The sequence below is a fragment of the Puma concolor genome, chromosome A2 (assembly GCF_028749965.1).
Source record: "Puma concolor isolate L17-30 chromosome A2, mPumCon1.1.hap2, whole genome shotgun sequence".
Taxonomy (NCBI): domain Eukaryota; kingdom Metazoa; phylum Chordata; class Mammalia; order Carnivora; family Felidae; genus Puma; species Puma concolor.
The window spans coordinates 51,533,453-51,546,281 of NC_141668.1; the positions used below are offsets into that span (position 1 = coordinate 51,533,453).

At 43.6% G+C, this 12,829-nt stretch overlaps 1 long non-coding RNA gene across 1 annotated transcript in view; it reads left to right on the plus strand.

The window, feature by feature from the left end:
- Positions 1-879: 879 nt before the first annotated feature.
- Positions 880-12,829, plus strand: part of LOC147583185 (uncharacterized) — a 46,070-nt gene continuing 34,120 nt past the window's right edge. Inside the window, exons 1-2 of the long non-coding RNA XR_015242903.1 lie at positions 880-1,579; positions 2,552-2,662. This is a non-coding gene — a long non-coding RNA (uncharacterized LOC147583185). The remainder of the gene's footprint in view (positions 1,580-2,551; positions 2,663-12,829) is intronic.

Consider the following 12,829-nt stretch of genomic DNA (forward strand, 5'->3'; position numbering starts at 1 on the left):
TTTTCTGAGAAGCATCAGACACTGTGAGCGAAAGACTAGAACAAGGGCCATAGTGCTCCAGAGAGGCTGGCAAGTGGTTTGAGCCAAGTCCAAGCCTTGCCTGTTCGAGTCGTGCCTCCTTCAGGTGCTGAGGCAAGGACAGCCCATCCACTCTCGAAGTTTCCAGAATCACAGTTGGGTACTTTTTTGAACTCACACCATTGAAAACTATCAAGGTCAGAACATGATTGAAGAACCTTCTCCCTCTCTCTTAAGTTGCTGCGTTTATATGATATTGTTTTCCACTAAAGAAGGTTCTCTTAAAAATGAGGTTGAGATCCCTAAAGAAATTGCTTCAATCAGCAGCAGGGCTTAATGACTGTTAATGGGAAGTGGAGATAGGATAGTAAGTGTTACTTTGATTAATAAGAGAACTGCAGAGAATTTAAATTGTGCCACTGATGGATTATTTTCTTCAAGCTTGATAAGCACTTCTCATTTGTTCTTAAATTTGGTCAATACTGTTAAAGGCAGCAAAATGAAGTATAATTAATTCTATTACGGCTGCTCAGACCAAGTGTTACTAAGAAACAGATTATGATGCAGGCGACAGCAGAACTCACTGTGTTGACAGTCCGATGCTTTGAATACCTGTCGTTGCTTGCTAGCCTAAAAGAATGAAGAAAATATTTCCGTATCGTGATTTCGAGATACCTAAAACTGTTTTTATTATCTGCACGTGTTCCGCTGACCTAAATCAGGGAGTTATCAATGCAACGACCAGCTGCCACTAAAATGATCCCGCCTTGGAAATATGGAGAGTAAATAAAAGATTGGGATCATATATCAGTTAAAACATTAGGAGCTGGATGCTCATTTTGAATTAATCACTAAGAAAATGAGATATTGATTTGATGTTGAGAGAAAGCTTTACATATTTCCTTTTTTTTCAAAGCTTCTGCCCCATATGATGAGCCACGCTTTTCTTTACCTTTGCTATTAATTTTACTTAGAAGAGTGGATAAACAGATGACATTCAGAGAAAAGATATCTTATTTTAGTAGGCAGTTTTATTTACTCTGAGTACTAATGCCTAGCATGGCACGAAATTAGACCCACGACTTCCCTTTTTTTCTGAAAACAGCAGGATTACACCAGCGTTTCCTGAATAGCTTTTTCCCTCCCTCAACCCTTTTTGAAAATCTATCACTATCTATTTATTTAAAGGACACAAATGACTTTATAAGTCATGCTCAATGTCGTGCCTGAATGTGGATTGATACATACGCAGTCTTACCTCCTGATTTTCAGCTTCTCATTCAGTGATTCTCATCCCTACAGCTCATTCTCCAGGGTATCTCTGGTTAATTCCAGGAGTGCTTCCAAGCCTTAAAATGAAAATAAATTAATTCTACTTCATATTTTTTTTTAAAGGAAATAAGCAATGTGTCAGTCCTGTTTCACAGAAGCCACCAAATAACAGCAGGCTTTTACAACTCCAGAAAGGCTGGGAATCAGACTCCCGCTGCACATGTGTCCTTCTGTTCGCTATTTCTATTTCCAAGTCTTGCGCTTCTTCCAAAGTGTGTAAAGTCACTGGGTGAGTAATCCTGGATTAACATAAAACCTAAGTGTGGTGGGCTGATAGGGCAGTTGTAAAGTTTCCCTGAAGTTCTACTTCCGTTATTAAAATTGTAAACCTTATCGGGGCGCCTGGGTGGCTCAGTCGGTTAAGCGTCCGACTTCAGCTCAGGTCACGATCTCGTGGTCCGTGAGTTCGAGCCCCGCGTCGGGCTCTGGGCTGATGATGGCCCAGAGCCTGGAGCCTGCTTCCGATTCTGTGTCTCCCTCTCTCTCTGCCCCTCCCCCGTTCATGCTTTGCCTCTCTCTGTCTCAAAAATAAATAAACGTTAAAAAAAAATTTAAAAAAAAATTGTAAACCTTATCTATTATGAATTGAGGACTAATTCTCCTGCCCCGATGTCCCATAAACATAATTTCTAAAGACGGGAAAATTATAGGAAGTGCATTTTAGACCAGAATGCGAAAGTCAAGCTATTCTAGAAGCCATTGGCGGGAGAGCTTATTTTTGGAGATAGAACACAGCGTCTGAGAAAGAGCCAGCAGCTGTCAGAAGCCCAGGTTCTGGAGCTTCTTATGCTGCTGCAAAGCTCTGAACGACCTTGGATGCGTGAGTCTCTTAATCCCTCTGGGACTAGGTTCTCTCCTCGGTAAGGTGAAGGGTTGGCCCAACTGATCTCCCTCAGCCTTTTCACCCTTGAGAACGCTGGCCTTTCAGTAAAGCTCAAGCCTAGGATATTTAAAGGGTGCTTTTAAAGCTCCAAATGACGTGGTCTGTGCAGATACTAGAATTCCCGCAGTGCCTTAAGCTCACGATCTTCTGGGGCGGGTAATTCACTCTGCAAATGGAAAGTGGCCCCTGCCACATATCTATGCTAGAGACAGAACAGCTTGTCTCTGCCCTCAAGGCGCTTGCGTGCTAGTGGGGGTGCGGGGCGGCCATAAGCAGGGGTACAAACCCTCCATCCAGTAAGTGGGGTACTTTTTCCAGGAGTGCGTTGAAGAGATGCAAACCAGGAAGTGTTTACGTGATAAAACGGGCTCAGAGACAACTCTCTGGCAAGGGGAAACCAAGGGCGAGAAAACTGACCACCAGAGGAAGGTAAGTGGAAACACGGAAGGGATAATTCAGCCTGCTTGCCTGAGTGATTAAGGCAGAAATAAGCCAGGTACTCCTCTACGTCGGCTCATTGCTTTGTCTGAGCTTCTCTTTTCTATTATATATACTTTCAAAGGGCTCTTGATAATTCAAGGGATAAACAAAACAAAACAAAACAAAAACAAGCAAAGGAACGATTGTTTCCGTTTCTTTTTACCCAGAGACTCCCAGCCATAACAACTCCAATCATCTTGACTTTGGCTTTCCAGATTGCTGCAGACAATTCAAGTTTAAAAACTTCGAGCTGGACTATTTCCATTCATACCGTGTCTCTCAGTTTGCCCGTAGAATTTGGTACAACTTACGACTTTAGAATTACTGTATAATGCTCAGAGGTGTGAAACGCCATTTCGAGTAATGCCTTTCTTCAGTTAATATAGATAAATATTGATGGCAGGCAGCAGTAAAACAAGTCATTAAATTCTTCAGTGCAAGTGTGTCCCACACATTGCTGGAAGCTACAGAAATCGCACCAGGCTCTGAGAAAACCGCTGCATCTGATTAGACGGTGCTCACATACACCCCTGGCTTGCTCCTTCCAAGCTGGAAAACAAGGGAGCGCGGGTGAAGCGGGAGAGAGCGCGGGGTGGGGTTGGACTTCCACGGCAGGTCTATTCTCTCCACCCTTTCTTCTCGCTACTACCCTAATGAATTCCTGGGTGAGCCAGAAACTTTTGAAAAATGGCTATCGGTGGCAAATGGGAGCTCTGGTGCCCTGAAAACAAAGCAACTTGAAACCTAAACCAGTAACCCTATAAAAGCAGCTAAAGGTTTGGAGGGGCAGTACCCCCCCCCCCCACCTCCACTGCCGTTTCGATTATTTGACTTCAGAGTCTTTGTGGCGATGCGGAACTTGGCCTGGGTCACTTAGATGTGTGGGGGTGGGCGGCTGGCTTCGGGGCCCAGATAACCCGTCTGTTGCTTGATTCCCTGGGATGAAAAATGAAGGAACTGCTTCCTGATTTTGTAACGCCATCCTTAAGGATTGCAGCCCGGTATAGATTTTGAAGCGCCACGGCGTGGGGTATCCTTTCTTCAAGGTGTTTTTAATGGGCTCCGGGTTGTCAAAGACACCGCTCTGATAATGAGGCTGAGCCCCGTGTGAGGAGAAAGCTCTGTAATGAGGGAGGAGGACAATTTGTTACAGTTATGTGGTTACTTGGCCATAATATCTTTTTGAGGTTTATTAAATCATATAAAATTTCAATTTACACTGTAATATTCTATAAAAGATGGAGCACACAGAAGTAATAAGTATGACAACATTTCTTTCATTTATGAATCGTATTGTTGATTGTGTTAACACTGCTGCATCCAGCAGCAGGATTATTTATGTTGGGACAGTAATTTTCTATCTCCAATTTAATTGTGTAAAAGTTAATTACAAACTAGAATAAAATGAATGCAGTTATGGAAGGCAGGGAAATGCTGAGATAGGGTGTTATTGGGGGAAAATATTTACTCAGGCTCTTCCTTGTGGAGATCGTTGTTACGGGAACCCAGGGGCTAAGGTGGCTTTGGTTGCATGAAGAGAGGCCCTTGGTTTTATCTACTAGGAAGTGAACTGTTCGGTAGCTTTCTATGTTCCCTATGTTCTCGGTGTTCCCTGTGTTCTCAGTGACCATTCTAAAAGCCCCTTCCTTTCCCAGTGCAGCAGCTGGGGCCCAGACAGGTTACAAAACCTGCCCCAGTCAACCAGCAAGGTCGAGACAGAGTGAAGACTAGAATTCAGGTCTCATGACACCAGGTCAGATGACTTGCACTTAAATGTGGGTGTATATTCGTTTCTGCCTTAAAGAGTGGGGGAGGGGGTTTAGAAGAGGCAGAAATTTTCTCCAAATTTCACCACAAGGCGATCTGTGCCAGGGGAGAAGGCAAATTGCAATGTAAGTATTCTCCAGTCGGGGACGCTCGCTTTCTCTCTCCCGTTGAACTCTTTTTCCACGTTGCCATTGGTAACAACCAAATTCCTCCGGGAGACTTCCTACCAAAGCAGAAAAGCCAGGTACAACCGTGCAGCAACGGTGGCTCCAGCCAGCCCTGACCCCCAAGAGTGAGAGGAGCACAGGGTAAAGAGACTGGAAGCAAAAGTGAGAGAAGCCTCAGGCCCCGGCCTAGGAAACCCCGGGCCTTCATTGACTTCCCCTGTCACTTCTCCACATGCGCTGTCCCCTGCTCCCCTGGCCTTACCCAAGAGCCTTTGTGCCTCTCGCTGAGAAGGCGGGTGAGCTCAATGACACCCACTTATTTCCCGCCACATTCGCTCCCCTTTTTCCAGACAGATGATCTCTTCCCCTTCCCGTCCTCACCACCGCACTTGAACCATTTCGGGGCCCGTTGAAATATCAAGATTGACTTGCTAGGTGAAAGACTTTTATATTTAGTTTTTAATAGAGCAAAAGTGACTCTAAATTTGTTAATATTCTTTAGGTTACATAGGACAAATTACAGATAAGTGAATCAGTAATGAAATTTGTAATGAGAATTTCTCAAGTATGAAATGTTGGCGCAAGGAAAGTTAATTGCGGGGTTTTACAGCCATTACAGTTTATATCATAAATGCAAAAATGACTAGGGCCATTTAATTACGGTAGGAACACACTAAATTTTTATGGAGTGCCATTTTGTTAAAGAGGTACTCGGAGCATTAAGAGCAAATACAATCCTAACAGTGGGTCCAGGTAGCTTTCACAACATCAAATAAATATGCTATTGCTACAAAATTGTTCCTTAGATACTATAATTGACATGATGACTAATGAGATGGGTTTATTCTCACAGCTTCACATACTCAATTTACAGTGTCGGAAAGTTATTTTTTCTGCCGTCCGTAGACCTAGAAGGAACCAGAAAAATCCCTCTTGGAAAACACTATCTCTGCCGCTTCTCTAATTAACCTTCAAAAATGCATTTTGAAATATAGAAGTTGGTGCCTGGCATAGAAATTGGATTGTCTCAGGAAAAAAAGACCCAAGTGCTAATTTGTTCCTTATTAAATATCTGCCATGTCAAAATTACAGGCAGCTAATGTTTTGGCGCCTTTCAGCAGGGCGAGGGACAGCTTTTCCTGAGGGCCAGGCACAGTGGGGTGGTTCTGGGTACCATTTACCCCAGAAAACAGTGTTGTCCTCGTTGACTGCACCCAAGCTCAAGACTCCCTGTCACTCTCCCCTCAACCCCCAGTCCAGCCAGGTCCCTGCAGGGGTCAGATCCCCTGGTCTCTAAGGGAAGGAGGGAATATAACAGGACAGACAGAGAATCCTCATTAGAATCCGTCACTTTGGGGGATGCGTCACCCTCCTCACCTTCTCATTCCAGGCTTCAGGAGCTTCCAGAAGACAAAAGAACATTTCACGGGGAAAAAGAGCTAAATTAACTCTGGACCCCTAAAAGTGATTCAAATTGTTTTGGAAACCCAGAATGGTAGTACTCTCATTATTTTGAAAACCTAGGACAGTTTAATCTCTCTCTATTATCCAGTAAATTCCCAGGGAGGATCTTCTTCTAGCCAGTATTCCTTTTTCAAAAGCAAATGAAAGATATATGCGGTTTCCCATGTTTAATCAGTGGAACTGAATTCAGGGACTGTTGGTCTGTTACACCTGCATTCAAAACCCTGCTCTGCCACGTAGTGACCATGATACTCTGAGCCCCTTTGTCCTCGTCTGATAAGCAAGAAAGTAATAATAATACTGATTTTCCAGAGATGTTGTAGGACTCTGATAATTGAGTGAAGAATGTGTAAATATAAAAGCGGGATGTCACATGTTCTTAGCATTATTCACAATAGCCAAGGGACGGAAGCCACAAAGTGTCCACTGACGGATGAATGGATGAACAAAATGTGGTGTCCAGACAATGGCCTTAACAGGAAGGAAATTCTGACACCTGCTGTGTCATGGATGAATCCTGAGGCCCCTATGTTGAGTGAAACGAGCCAGTCACAAAAGGACAAGCGCTCTACGATGCCCCTCGTGTGAAAGACCCAGCAGTCAAAATGTGAGTGGTCAAGTTCATGGACACAAAGGTAGAATGGTGGTTGCCAGAGGAGAATGAGACATCGTTGTTGAATGGGTGCAGAGTTTCAGTTCTGCAAGATGCAAAGAGATCTGGAGATGGTGGTGGTGATGGTTGTACAACAAGGTAAATGTACTTAACGCCAGAAAACCCTGTACTCTTAACAATGGTCACCATGGCAATCTTTATGTTATAGGCATTTGATCACAATTGTTTATCTGTTTTTGGTGTTTACTTATCTGTCTATCTATCTATCTATCTATCTATCTATCTATCTATCTATCTATCTATCTGTCTATCTATCTGTCTATCTATCTATCTATCTATCTGTCTGTCTGTCTGTCTGTCTGTCTGTCTATCTGTCTATCTATCTATCTGTCTATCTATCTATCTGTCTGTCTGTCTGTCTATCTATCTATCTATCTATCTGTCTATCTATCTGTCTATCTATCTGTCTATCTATCTATATATCTATCTATCTATCTATCATTTATGGACATTTACTTTATTTTAGGTTAGAATCTATACTATCTTTTCTTGCTAGATTGTTTCAGCTTTGGTGCTTCCAGGTTCATTGCTGTCTTCTTTGAACAGGTTCTCATCTTTTGGGGGGCATTTTCTTGTTTTCTGGCATTAGAAGATGTTCCAGACTCATCTTGTATTTTCCATGTCCTGGCTCAGAATTGGCCACTTCTCCAAAAGCTCTGATTCTTTTTGTTGGCCAGTGCTGTGTAGATACCCAGATAGCTATGTTGTAGGTGTGTTCATTGCTCCTGGGTGGTAATGCCTTTAGGCCTTAACATATATATATGTATATACACACATATATGTATATACATATATACACACATGCATATGTATATACATATATATATATACACATATATGTGTGTGTATATACATATACATATACACATATATGTGTGTGTATATACATATACATATAAAGAGAGACAGACAAATATATATATAGATAGATAGATATGAATATGATTTAAAACTAATTATCACAGGGATCATTTTATACGTATCCCTTTTCTGACTTGTAACATCTTTCTTCTATGGTGGAAACTGCTGCTCTCGAATTCTAAGATGAATTTACCTATTTATTAGTTCTATTATCTACATAGATTAGTTCCAGACTTGCTAGCTGATAGTCCTGTGAGAAACATGTTTGCTAACCAGGTCACAGCATTTATGCTGCTTGTCTTTAGCCTTCCAGTAGCCAGTCAGGACACTGTTTTCCACAGCTGTTTAGTTATTTTCTTCCCCATCCCTTTAATGTAGTTGTTCATTCGCAATAGAGCTAGATTTAGTTTTAGTATTGTATTCCATTTGCCCCCCCCCCCAACACACATCCTGATTGCTTTGAATTATTTATTTATTTGGGATATGTGAAGCATTACTTTGACGCGTAAGTCAAACTGTACATAAGATGTACTCATAGAAGGATGGCTCTTTCCTCCTCCCTTCCTCCTCTCTTCTGTTTTCCTCTTCTCTCCACTCCTGTCCACTCACCTGCTGTGGGTAGTAGCCCACACCCTTCGTTCCTGGCTAACCCTCTCTGCATTTCCTTTGTGCAAATGAGTACATGGCTGGGCATTTTCCCGTATTCTCTCTTTTTACATGAAAGGTAGCATACTCCAAATACTCTTTCGGACTTTACTTTTTCTCACTGAACATTAGGACACGGAACCTCCACAGTTTTCAAAAAGGAGCGTACGTTTCAAAAGGCTGAGGAGTGCTGGGGCACCTGGGTGGCTCGGTTGCTTAAGCGTCTGATTCTTGATTTCGGCTCAGGTCATGATCTCATGGGCGTGGGATCGAGCCCCATGTTGGGCTCTGTGCTGAGTATGGAGCCTACTTCGGCTCTCTCCTTATCTCTCTGCCCCTTCCTCTCTCACTCTCTGAATAAATAACCAAACAAGTAAATAAACAAACTTCTTTTTATAAGGCTGAGAAGTGCTAAGTAGACTAGACAACCTCCAACCACTTTAAAATAGAAGGACTCTAGCAGAATACTAGAAGGATCTTCTAGTCTAGAAAACTAGTCTAGGAAGACTAAATTGGCCTTGCTTTCGAAGAGCCTACAATGGAACTAAGGAGACAAAATGTGTGTTCGTGGAAAAAATTGTCAACCTTCTGAAACGAATTGCATCTTCTCAATCCGCCGGGAGAGCAGGTATCAGATAGCGATAATTTTGTCAAAGAAATTCCAGTGGAAAGAGAGCAAAGCCGTAATGATTTGAGCTGAATGCTCTGGGATTTACAGAAATCCAGAGGTTTGGCTGAAACTGATGTAGATTCTGGCTCGTTGCGGGTCATGTGTCACTTAAATGTCTTTAGTTCCCTGTGTTAGGTCCCTTATCTCAGTGCTTCTCAGACTTCAGGCGAGCACACAGCTTCCCCCCACCATCTTGTTAAAATGCTGCTTCTGATTCAGTAGGGCTGAGGTGGAGCCTGAGAAGGTGCATTTCTAACAAGCCCCAGGTCATGATGTTGCTGCTGGGCCACAGACCACACCCGAGTAGCAAGACCTTATGTGGCATCTAGGACTCAAGTTCCAAGATCCTGCTCCTTCCTTATGGAATCAATATGCTTTCCAAATACGTGAAAAAAAAAAAATCCCAACAAAAAGCTGAATCCCATTTCAGGCTTTGCATTTTCCTGTTTACTAAACTGTCTGGCATTCCTGATCTAATTGTAAGACAACAACGCGAAAACATTAAAGTAAGTTTACTGATGCATATGATTCATTATAAAACCAAAGCTTTATATTCACTGGAAAGCAGATTCTAAGCCTTCACAGATACACCTGCTGTGCGAGGCAGATTAGATGGGGGTATTCACCGAGCTGCTCTGATGTGTGCAAGACTGGATTGAAGTTAAAATTACCTCGAGTTAAAATAGCCTCGGTGGATTTTGATTGTGCTTCCATCTAAGTAGGGTTAATTAGGCCTTGGACTTCATGATAGTGATCGGTGTATAACACCTTGCCGACTCTGCAAAAATCCCCTATAACCTGTCTCAGGTTTCCTGAATCGAATTCTCGTTCATGCATATAGAATGAACACGCCGACACACGGGCTCTCCTTGATGTTTTTAAAAATCTTTTCATAAAATATGTATGCTGCTAAGTCTAAAGAAGACACGAAGCGTATTTTCACACCAGCTATAGGTTGTCAAAGATTTTTCCGTGGTCAGTGCCAGTGTGTAAGGGTTAGCACACAAATCCTACGGCACACTTGGGAGGGAGTGACTTAATTCAAATGTTCTTGGGAGAGGAGAATATTTGATAGATTTAGCAACAAGCTCTTGCCTAGTATGATATCTACGGTGCCTGGGGCATCTGTTTTTTCATAGAAGTAAGACTTGATTTGACCTTGCTAGATGCCACTTGTGGCTTCTCAAGAAAGGCCACTGATGTCATCCAAGAACTTACGCAGGCTTGAAATCAGGGCATTTTCCCCCCTTCTCCCTTTCCCTCTCTCCCTCCCTCCCTCCCTCCTTCCCTCCCTTCCCCAACCCTCCTGATTACATTTGATTATTTAGCCTGATCGCCTGAGTCTGTGGTTCTGGGGGGGGTTTATTTCCACCCTTCCTTTACTTTCCATTCTCATTGGCCCCTCCCCCTGGCCCTTCTCCTCTCTCATCTGAGGGAATACAACAGCCTCTTCCCTGCCCCTGAGGCCGTAACTTCAGACTCCCCTCTGTGCCACTGCTGTCTGAAGAAACTTTCTAAAGCATGGCTCTGATCGTGTCACAGCTGCCCCTTCCAGGGCTTTCCATGGGCCACCAAATTGACAACAGATTTCTCGACGCAGCCTCAGTCCAGCCTTCCCACTTTGCCCTTGTTATGCACCACCTGCACTCTGTGCTCTAGAAGGTATTATTATTCCTTCAGTGACCACCCCTTCCCCACTTTGAGCCTCTACTCTTACTCTTATCTCCACCTAGGTCCTCACCCCACCGCACCCCAATCTTTGCCTACCATGGTCTCACTTACCTTGTAAAGCCCATCCTTCTTCCACGAAGCCTTTCCTGATCCCACAAAAGGGAATCATTTTCCAGGCCCTTCTGACCTATGGCACGCAGCTTACGACGTACCACATTCTGCCTTGTGAGGCAGCTAGTCTTCGTCTCCTTGTGGTGGTCATTGTCATGGGATCAGATTACCGAGTCCCTCTCTGAGTATGTGGAGCCATCGATGTGTCCTAGACGATGTGTAGGGAGTGGAAGGAATGTGTGTCCCTTCTGGGATGAGCCTGGCATGAGCCCTCCATGTTTGTCTCTTCTCCTCTCCTGGGAGACCTCAGTGTTCGAGGTGGGAGCTGCCTCGTTAGCCCATGTCCTCGAGTGATCATAGTGAGCAGAGACCCTAGTTGATCCGCCTTGGACATGTAGCATGACTGAGAAACCAGCTTTGGTTTTGGTCAACCAGCTTTGGTTTTGAGGTTGTTACCACAGCAAAACCTAGTTCCGGGGGCTGTAAGATCCACCAGCTGGGAATTTTGCCTTTTGACCGGAAATGTCTATGCCACCTCACATAGTGTCTACATGTGATGGGAACGCAGGTATTACTTGTGGGATTAAATTTAACCAAACGGCACCCAGTGTAGAATGACAAGGAAGGCACTGTGGCCTAGTGGTCAGGCGCAAGCCCTCTGGAGTCAGGCTACTACCTCTCAGCTTCATGATTTCGGCCAAGTGACCCCCACACCCTAAGCTTCAATTTCCCCCTCCACGAAGGGGACAATAACTCAACCTCCATTAGAGGTAGAGCCTAGGCTCTTGTGAGGATCAACTATGATAATGCACATACACGCTGTCAGCAGCCAATTAATGTCCGTCGTTGCTAATTTTTTCTGTCTCTGTTACTGCGGTCAGTCTCCCAGTAGTACACTGGTATTTCACTACAGGGCAGGGCAAAGAAGAAGTATCCGGAAATCAGGTAACATTAGGATTAGGGTCGCAGCAGCCAGGGACAAGAAGACTCCACGCCGAGGGACCCATGCGGCCCACCCTTGCTGCTGACTTCCCCCATCTGCCGACTTCAGGCAACCCAGTTGCCAGACTCTTCATAACTGGAACTTTCAAGGCCACAAGCAACCTCCCGAGGACCTTGAGTGGGTCAGTGGATGTCAGGTTCTTTACCCACATCTCCTGCCTCTGACTTTAGGCTTCACCAACAAGATGTGTGTGTTGCTACTGAAGACTGAACATAAGCTAATGTCACCAGCAGGGAAGAAGAATAAGCAAATGTGTTAATTAAGGCTAATTAGTCTATTTTTATCTCCAATCACTTTTTAGAACCAAAGAAGAAGTCATTGTAGTCCATTGTATCTCCAGGAAAAGATACTGTATTTGCATTTCTACATATGGGCTACGTTTTCTATGTCACACATTGTATTAGGATCCTAAACACAAGATTTTCTATATGGTCACCTGCAATCATGCCTAAGTCTTAGGCTAATGTATACCTTCCCTTCTACATTTTTTTAAAAGTAAGCTCTATGCCCAGAGTGGGGCCTGAACTCATGACCCTGAGATCACGAATCGCATGTTCTACCAACAGAGCCAGCCAGCCACCCTGATTATCCTTCTTAATAAAAGAATAAACAGAACTCAAAATTTTTCCATTGCATTAACTCACTAGTATTTACTGAGTGGCCACAGTCCCTGACTCCAAGAAGCTTATATTCTAGAAAGAGGTTCCAGCAAATGGCTGACATAGTGAATCCAGAGGATTCTGACAGACATGGAGAAGTTTCTAGAAGATGTCACAGGCTCTGTGCTCAAACCCGGTGAATATTTTCTCGTTGACTTGGTTGAACGCAAAGAAGAAATGCTTATCTAGTCCATAGATATAGCCTACCAGTGGGAGAAACAGTTAGTTTATTGATGACACAATCAGGATTCAAAATGTCCTCAATGGGATAAAACATAGTTCAAATCATAACAAGGAAGCTAATAAAAATAAATGCAAAGTCCTGTATTTAGGTACACAGAATCCATTACTGAGACGCAATGTGAAAACAACAGCGGGTTTCAGGTAGCCTTGAGCTCAGGAGGTGCCAATCACAGGGGTGTTTG